At 44.1% G+C, this 10,073-nt stretch overlaps 1 pseudogene; it reads right to left on the bottom strand.

Moving 5' to 3' along the window:
• Positions 1-2,427: 2,427 nt before the first annotated feature.
• On the bottom strand, positions 2,428-9,107 carry LOC110569593 (POU domain, class 5, transcription factor 1-like; annotated as a pseudogene).
• Positions 9,108-10,073: the final 966 nt, after the last annotated feature.

Raw genomic sequence — 10,073 nt, 5'->3', positions numbered from 1 at the left:
GTAATCCCAGCTACTCAGGAGGCTGAGGCAGGAGAATTGCTTGAACCCAGGAGGCGGAGGTTGCAGTGAGCCGAGATCACGCCATTGCACTCCAGCCTGGGTAACAAGAGCGAAACTCCGTCTCAAAAAAAAAAAACAAAACAAAATAGTCAAAACAGAAAAGCAAAGCCTCTCCTCAACCCTCTTCCTTATTTCTTCACCCTCCTGACAAAAATGGACTGAACATTTTCCAAGATCAAGAAGCATAAAGCCTGATTTCTTTTTCTAGTCAGGCTAAGGAAACTATTTTCTTTCCACTTTCTTTTAAAGAAAAGAGGAACAACACCTCTCCATGGAGCTATTCTGGCAGTTAACAACCAAGCTAAGTGCTACTTACCATATAACTTTGTAAGATATCAGAGAAAAACAGTTTACAAAAATATTTTTACAGGCGGGATCTTGCTCTGTCACCCAGGCTGGAGTGCAGTGGCACAATCACAGCCCACTGTAACCTTAAACTCCTGGACTCAGGTGATTCTCCTACCTCAGCCTCCTGAGAAGCTGGGACCACAGGTGCGCCACCATACCCAACTAATTTACTTTTATTTTTGTTTTTGTAGAGACAAGGTCTTGCTATGTTGTCCAGGCTAGTCTTGAACTCCTGCCCAAGCAGTTTTCTCACTCTGGCTTCCTAAAGCCGTGGAATTACAGATGTGAGCCACCATGCCCAACCCCAAGCTGTTTTTTTCCTATTGGATGCTCACAAAACAGAACACTTCTGTAACCCCAGATGAGTGTGATTTCTCCCCCACATACCAAGCAATTCTGCAAGTGATTCTCCAGGAGACACCAGCTGGGTGTCCTCAAATTCAATTCAATTCTGACACTATATGCCCAGAGTTAGATCCCACAGGTTGAGGGTGCAGTCCCACAAGACTGCTGCCCCAAACATCAGATGCCACATCCAAGTAGTAGGTTGTCACTTATACTTCTGACCAACAGGCTATTAATTGGGGAGGGGAGTCCTAGAACCCCTCTTTGGATTCCATTAATTTGCTAGAGCAACTCACAGAACTGAGGGAAGCACTTTATTTATGTTTACCCATGTATTATAAAGATTTGTGGGATACAGAACAAGGCAGGGGGAAGGCATGCGGTCACCACCCTCCAGGAACCTCCACATGTTCAACCATCTGGATGCCCATCTGAATCCTGTCCTTTGGGTTTTCATGGAGGCTTCCTTGCATAGGCCTGATTGATTAGACCATTGGCCACTAGTGATCAACTTAACCTTGAGTGCCTCTGTCCTCCTGGGAGGTTGTGGTTGGGGCTGAAAGTCCCAACCCTCTAGTCATGCCTTGGTTTTTCCAGTGATCAGCCCCCATCCTGAAGCTGCCTAGGACTCCCCAGCCACCAGTATTTCATTAGCATACAAAAGTACTCTTATCACTCAAGAGATTTAAAGCCTTTTTGTTTTGTTTTGTTTTTGAGATAGAGTCTCGCTCTGTGGCCCAAGCTGGAGTATAGTGGCAGGATCTCACTCAGCTCACTGCAACCTTCACCTCCCAAATTCAAGCAATTCTCCTGCCTCAGCCTCTCCAGTAGTTGAGATTACAGGTGCACACTACCATGCCGGGCTCATTTTGTATTTTTAGTAGCGACAGGGTTTCACCGTGTTGGCCAGGCTGGTCTCAAACTTCTGACCTCAAGTGATGCACCTGCTTTGGCCTCTCAAAATGCTGGGATTACAAGTGTGAGCCACTGCACCTGGCCAGATTTAAAGGATTTTAGGAGATGTACATCAGGAAACTGAAAGAAGACAAACTATCTATTGCACAATATCACCAGCTTCTTTAAAATTTCTCAGTAACCTAGGACTTACAATTTTCTCTAACACAACTGTAGTGTAAGTGATGTTGGCTTACATACCTTTTGATCCTGAAGTTATATTTGTATATGTTTGTTGTACACAAACACAGATGTATGCAGACACTAGAACGTTGTTTAAGGTAGCAAAAGTTGGGAAGCAATCTAAATGTTTATAGGTAGGGGGAAGAGTCAAGTCATTCGTCCATACAATGGAGCAAGCACTACACCGCTATAAATAGTGAGGCAAACTCTCTCTCTCCGGGCCAATCTCCAAGACAGGGTGCTAAGTGAAAGAAGAAAGTTCAAGTCATTGTGTGGAGTATCCTACCATTTGTTAGAAAAGGGTGCGTGGCCATTACACGTTTGGAATATCTCTGAAAGGATGCACAAGGAGTTGGCAATAGTAGTTGCTTCTGAGGAGAACTAAGGAAGACTTCAATGTGAAGGGAAGGGGAAAATCACTTTTAATTACTCTCTTCTGGTACCTTCTGAATTTTGCACCATGTGCATTGATTATCTGGTTAATAACTAAAATAATATAAAACAAATAAATAATTCACATCTCTTACCACAGCAAAGGCGGTTTAAATAATGCCTTTAAACAACTAAATTCAATAACACTTTTAAACAGAGATTGAAGGTGGCTTCACAATGGGCAGGGAAATATGTGACACTATTTGCAAGAAAAAAAACCCGTGTCTGTAAAAATAACATTAAAATGTGTTGGGAAACAGCCCGAAGAAAAGCTGTTCCTAAAATAGAACCAACAATAAATAAATAAACAAATAAAGTAAGCAATGCAAATTCCTTAAAAGCACAGAGATTCTGCATCTCTAAATTACTTCTTTGTGGCCCTAACCCCAAGTTAAGCAGCAGGGACTCCTTGGAACCAAATGGTACAACATGGTGGGAGCAGAGCCCAGAGGGTACAATTATCTAGATGCTTTTAGCAAAGAATACATCTATAACTCAGTGTTTTATATAATGGAAATATGTGGGGAATATTAACAAGAATTGAAACTGTGTGTGGAAACATATTCAATCAATTTCAAGTTTAATTAAACCAGCTACTCTCAGCCCCTATTCTCAAAGAGTGCCTCAAGTAGCACAACCCTATATATTCTTTAATACTATTAAGGATCCCAAAGGGCTTTTGTTTATTTGGGTTGTATCTATTATATTTATGGCATTAGAAATTAAAACTTAGGAGCTAACAAATTAATTCACTTAAATTTAACAACATTAAGTCTGTAACATGTAACACAGAATATTTTCATGAAAAATAACTATATTTTCCAAAACAAAACAACTAGTAAGAAGAGTGGTGTGGTTTTACGTTTTTGCAAATCTCTTTAACATTGAGCTTAATAGAAGACAGCTGGAAAGCTCAATTTTCATGTCTGCTTCTGCATTTGATCTGTTGAATATGTGGTTTTGGTTGAAATTTAAGAAGGAAATGCAATGTTATGCAGAAATGTAGTTGGAAAAGAGAAACATTTTGATAGCCATCTCAGATCATCATCTCTCTGTCTCTATAGATAGATAGATTTTGTTTGTTTGTTTGTGTGTGTGTGTTGTCTACCTACTGTGTCCCATGCTTCTTTAAGAAAAAAGTGATACATGTGGGGATTAAAATCAAGAGCATCATTGAACTTCACCTTCCCTCTACCCAGTTGCCCCAAACTCCCCTGCCCTCACCCGTTGTGTTCCCAATCCCTTCCTTAGTGAACGAAGAACTTAATCCTAAAAGCCCTGGCACAAACCCCAGGTTCTCTTTCCCTAGCTTCTCCTCTCTCCCTGTCCCCCATTCCTAGAAGGACAGGCACCTCAGTTGAAATGCATGGGAGAGCCCAGAGTGGGGACAGAGACGGAGGAAGGCTTCCCCCTCAGGGAAAGGGACCGAGGAGTACAGTGCAGTGAAGTGAGGGCTCCCATAGCCTGGGGTACCAAAACGGGGCCCTGGGGCCAGAGGAAAGGACACTGGTCCCCCTGAGAAAGGAGACCCAGCAGCCTCAAAATCCTCTCATTGTGCATAGTCACTGCTTGATCGCTTGCCCTTCTGGCACCGGTTACAGAACCACACACGGACCACATTCTTCTCGAGCCCAAGCTGCTGGGCGATGTGGCTGATCTGCTGAAGTGTGGGTTTCGGGCACTGCAGGAACAAATTCTCCAGGTTGCCTCTCACTCGGTTCTCGATACTGGTTCGATTTCTCTTTCGGACCTGCACGAGGGCTTCTGCTTTGCATATCTCCTGAAGATTTTCATTGTTGTCAGCTTCCTCCATCCACTTCTGCAGTAAAGGCCACAGCTTACACATGTTCTTGAAGCTAAGCTGCAGAGCCTCAAAGCAGCAGACGATTGTTTGGCTGAACACGTTTCCAAACAGAACCCCCAGGGTGAGCCCCACATCAGCCTGTGTATATCCCAGGGTGATCCTCTTCTGCTTCAGGAGCTTGGCAAATTGCTCAAGTTCTTTCTGCAGAGCTTTGATGTCTTGGGACTCCTCCGGGGTTTGTTCCAGCTTCTCCTTCTCCAGCTTCACGGCACCAGCGGGGACGGTGCAGGGCTCCGGGGAGGCCCCCTCGGAGTTGCTCTCCACCCCGGCTCCTGCTTCACCCTCAGGCTGAGAGGTCTCCAAGCCGCCTTGGGGCACTCGCCCCAGTCCAACCTGGGGCCCACAGTATGCCATCCCCCCACAGAACTCATACGGTGGGGGGCATGGGAGAATCCCCCACACCTCAGAGCCTGGCCCAACCCCTGGCCCGATTCCTGGCCCTCCAGAAGGGCCCTGGAAGCTTAGCCAGGTCCGAGGATCAACCCAGCCGGTCTCCGGCCCCCCTGGCCCATCACCTCCACCACGTGGAGGGGGCGAGAAGGCGAAATCTGAAGCCAGGTGTCCCACCATGGGGAAGGAAGGCGCCCCAAGCTGGGGGCCTGGTGAATAGATAGATTTTACACCAAAATTTGACAAGTAGTTGTTTCTTAACTACTTCTTAAAGATTGCAACATGGAATCTGAAACCACATCAAGAAACGTTTCATATTCTATTACACTAAAGCCCATTTGGTCTATCTTAAGCTTCAAACAGATCTTTAACATACACATTATTTTGTTAGATATAGAAAACAGTGCTTCTACAGATCTTTCAAATGCTGATACATTTCATTATACAATATTAACAGATTACAATAATTTTTTTTTTTTTTTGAGACCGAGTTTCGCTCCTGTTACCCAGGCTGGAGTGCAATGGTGCGATCTCGGCTCACTGCAACCTCCGCCTCCTGGATTCAGGCAATTCTCCTGCCTCAGCCTCCTGAGTAGCTGGGATTACAGGCACGTGCCCCCATGCCCAGCTAATTTTTGTATTTTTAGTAGAGACGGGGTTTCACCATGTTGACCAGGATGGTCTCGATCTCTTGACCTCGTGATCCACCCACCTCGGCCTCCCAAAGTACTGGGATTACAGGCGTGAGCCACCGCGCCCGGCCAACAGATTACAATAATTAATATCACCATCCATCTAATCAGAGGTTTTTAAACACTGGGAAACTGCCGAGCTCACAGTTTCCCAAAATACTGATTTTCACCTGAAAACTCAAATTTTATCCTTGAAAACAAAAACAAATACTGTTCATTGTTTCCCTTAGAATGACAGGCTACTCTTCATTTTTGAGAAAATATCTACTACCAAAATCTAAGTATTTGTTTGTCAGTTGTTGTTTCCGGTGAAAATGGAAGAAATGTCTTGTTGAACTTACAACTTGGGCCATTGCACAACTGCCTTTCCTCAAGACAGCCACAGTTCTTTGATATGAGCAGAAGTGCTTGATGCATCTTCTCTTTCGTCGCTCAGAATATCAAAAAGATGGGTGTTGCTGGGTGCAGTGGCTCATGCCTATAATCCTAGCACTTTGGGAGGCCGAGGGAGTGGATTGTCTGAGCTCAGGTGTTTGAAACTAGCCCGGGCAACATGGTGAAATCCTGTCTCCAGTAAAATACAAAAAATTGGCCAGGCGTGGCAGTGTGCACCTGTAGTCCCAGCTACTAGGGAGACTGAGGCAGGAGAATTGCTTGAACCTGGGAGGTGGAAGTTGCAGTGAGTTGAGATTGTGCCACTGTACTACAGCCTGGGCAACAGAGTGAGACTGTGTCCAAAAAAGAAAATAATGTGTTTAAGTGTCCAGATTTAATAACAATAATTTTACTGTGGCCAGGCGTGGTGGCTCACACCTGCAATCCCAGCACTTTGGGAGGCCGAGGTGGGTGGATTGCCTGAGGTCAGGAGTTCAAGACCAGCCTGGCCAACATAGTGAAACCCCGTCTCTACTAAAAATACAAAAAAAAATTAGCTGGGCGTGTTGGTGGGCACCTGTAATCTCAGCTACTTGGGAGGCTGAGGCAGGAGAATCCCTTGAACCTGGGAGGCGGAGGTTGCGGTGAGCCGAGATCATGTCATTGCACTCCAGCCTGGGCAACAAGAGTAAGAATACATCTCAAAAAAAAAAAAAATTGTTACTGTTTCATCAAGGTCGTTCTGGAATGCGACGGGGCTTTTCTTTTCCCTCTTAGTGCTTGGTGATGAAGAATATCATGAATACTGGTTTGGTTTGGAACCACCACCTTGATTCTTGCTAAGGCACTAGAAGTTTTCCCACCGTGACTTTAGTACCAGCATAAATGTCAACACAGTGAAAAGACAAGTAATTATATCCTACTAGTATTAAAACAGCTTTGACCACACAAACTCTTTGAAAGGGACTCAGGGTGTAAGAACCACATATTGAGAAACATTGAATTAAAACACTTTAGTCTGGGGAAGTCATTATGCTTTGTAATAGAAGTGGAAGTAGTATATTTTCCATCATATGGGTAAATGGTGGGGATTCAGACAGTCTGGAAAGCTAGTGTCTCATATCTGTTCCCATTCTTGACTCTGCAAATGGTCACCCAAGGCTGCCAAGGGCTCATCATTGAGATGGTGGTGGGCTTATTGAGCTGGATATCCTAACACCTGGACCTTCTGGTCTGAAAGATGTGGGGTAGCCAGACAGGTAAGCACCAGGGCGAGCCACCTGAGTCACAGGGATACACTCTCTCCAACAGAAATTATTTATTTTATTCCTATTGGAAATAAGCCACAGAGACCCAGAGGGTCAAACAACATCAACAAAAACAAACAAAAAACACACTTTAATCTCATAAGTAGGTCAGAGTTGCACATTTCATGAGAATTGGATCCAAAAGACCAGGTACCACTAATTCTCCAGATATTTCAGTTGAGCTGATTTAGTGAGCAGCTTCTGTTCTGCACTTTACATTTTTATGAATACAGCTGTGGATAAAGTATGTGCAGACATAGAGTGTTCTATTTCTTCTTTAAGGTTATATCTGTCTATAAAATGTATTTATTCATACAGTAGCTGACCCTGCCACCCCACCTTATCTGCAGTTTCTCTTTCCATGCTTTCAGTTACTCATGGTCCACAGTGCGGCTGAAAATAGATTAAGTACAATACAATAAAATATTTTGACAGAGAGCGGCCACATTCACATGTGTTTTATTACAGTATATTGTTATAATTATTCTATTTTATTAGTATTGTTAATCTCTTGCTGTGACTAGTTTATAAGTTAAAATGTATCATGGGTATGTATGCATAGGAAAAAACATAGTATATGCGGGTTTTGGGACTACCCACAGTTTCAGGCATCCACTGTGAGTCTTGGAAAATATCCCCAGCAGATAAGGCGGGACTACTGTGTAGTATTTGTATACGAATATTTTATTTAGTATATGTCAGTCTACAAAGTAGGCTTTCCTGTACCCATACATCAGAAAGCCAGACATGCAGATCTATAGAAGGCCACTGGAGGATCAGAATATGCCACACCAAAATATGTCACACCAAAATATGCCACTTTGGCATAAAGATTTAAATTTTTTTTTTCATAGGTTTTTGGGGGAATAGCTGGTGGTTGGTTACATAAGTGAGTTCTTTAGTGGTGATTTGTGAGATTTTGGTGCACTCATCACCCAAGCAGTACACACTGAACCCAATCTGTAGTCTTTTATCCCTCACTCCCTTCCCACCCTTTCTCCCAGAGTCTCCAAAGTCCATTGTATCATTCTCATAAGGATTGCTTTGAAGTGAAGGCAATTAAGAAGCAGCAAATGCAGAAAAAGCAGGACATAGATTTCCCTTTGTGAAGGTGTTTCTCCTCTCCTCTTCCATACTAAGAGGAGAACAACTCTTGTCACTAGAGGCAGAAAGTCTGGACCAAGACAGTTCTGCATAAACATATCACCCCTACCTTTCATTGGATTCCCCTATATGTGTACTCTTCCACTCCTAGAAGCCCAGGTTGCTTTTTGATTCTTTTGAAACCCCATCTCTACTTAAAAATACAAAAATTAGCCTGGTGTGGTGGCGTGCATCTGTCATCCCAGCTACTTGGGAGGCTGAGGCAGGAGAATTGCTTTAATCAGGGAAGCGGAGGTTGTGGTGAGCTGAGAGCAGGCCATTGCATTCCAGCCTGGGTGACAGAGAGTGACTCTGTCTCAAAAAAAAAAAAGAAAAAGAAAAAGAAAAAGCCAACAGAGCAATGATGTTTCCAAAAAAGGCAAGATGCAGCTTTTAGAATGATTGGAAATTACAGTTGAATTTTGAATTATTTGCAAGCCACTTGAAGATTTCAAAAACTAATTTCATCAATTCGAACAATAGCCCTTACTGGTATAATTATCTGCATTTTACAAGAGTAGAGATTGAGGTACAAAGAGAGGATACACTATACTTGCCTGAGGGTCCCATGAAGCTTCTGACAATATCGGGGGACATACTGATACTCCTAACAGTATTTTTAGCTATTCAGTGGAAAACAATTGCATCACTTTTTTAAGATCACAGTCATTAAGGAATCCACCATATTTCTGTAATAGGAAGAATGTTTATCTCTGTGTCTTGTCCTTCTGGTTAAAGGGTATTTGCTTCCTCTTTGGCAATGTAATGACCACACTATGTCATCACTGGGGCTGTCTTTCTATCTTGGATGCAAGATTTTACCCTGTGCATTTGTCAAACTGCTCTTAGCTCTTGGAAAAACAGGTTCTCTGCTCCCATAAGGAAGTGAGAATAAAAGAATTTTCCAGCTTTCTAAAAGGCAATGTGCGTTCTGTCTTAGCCACTTCCCATCACCCCTAGCCCCACCAGGAAAAGTCAGTATTCATTTTAGATGTCTAAAAGTAATTGCAACTAAGTTACTTTAACCAGACTCCATAATTCAAGTCAAAAGTAACCAAAAGCGGAATGAAAAACACATGGTAAAGAACGGAAACAGCACGTCTATTAAAACACCTTTGCAGTTTGCTTTTATCTCTCCTTCCAGACATCCTGCCTAGGGTCGCTGTCTTCTGCTCTGCACTATGTTCCCCCTCCTCCCTTCCCTGAGCCAGCAGTCCTGGAAGGCAGCCTTTGACGTGAGGGCTCCCCACTCCTGCATCTACCTTCTGCAAAATTACAGGAAGAGGCTGGAAGCCCCTGCACTGCTGCAGAGATCCTGAAAGAATGCAGAAGTGGGGCCAGGCACTCAGGCAGGGATATTTCCTCTTATTTTGTGGCACAGAAGGGAGGTGCATGAGAAAACACGCACTCCCACACTTAGGCACAAATAGTGCTGGGGTGCAGATGCTGCCGAGGAGGTGTGGGGTTGCTGAGAATTAGCCGAGTTGCTTTGAAGCTTCTCAGAGATCTCTCCTCACATGGCCCGATCGGTCTTTTGTGAATGGTGCGAGGTTTGACCTCGTGATCCACCCGCCTCGGCCTCCCGAAGTGATGGGATTACAGGCGTGAGCCACCGCGCCCGAAACATAAATCTTTATCAAAAAAAGAAAAGAGGCCGGGCGCGGTGGCTCACGCCTGTAATCCCAGCACTTCGGGAGGCCGAGGCGGGTGGATCACGAGGTCAAGAGATCGAGACCATCCTGGTCAACATGGTGAAGCCCCGTCTCTACTAAAAATACAAAAAATTAGCTGGGCATGGTGGCGCACGCCTGTAGTCCCAGCTACTCGGGAGGCTGAGGCAGGATAATTGCCTGAACCCAGGAGGCGGAGGTTGCGGTGAGCCGAGATCGCGCCATTGCACTCCAGCCTGGGTAACGAGAGCGAAACTCCGTCTCAAAAAAAAAAAAAAAAAAAAGATTTATGTTTATAGAACTGATCACA

The sequence above is a fragment of the Aotus nancymaae genome, unplaced genomic scaffold, assembly GCF_030222135.1.
Source record: "Aotus nancymaae isolate 86718 unplaced genomic scaffold, 86718_ANA_hifiasm-v0.15.2.pri h1tg000131l, whole genome shotgun sequence".
Taxonomy (NCBI): Eukaryota; Metazoa; Chordata; class Mammalia; order Primates; family Aotidae; genus Aotus; species Aotus nancymaae.
Note: the sequence above shows the minus strand (reverse complement) of the source record. Positions and strands in the feature narration are given on the sequence as shown.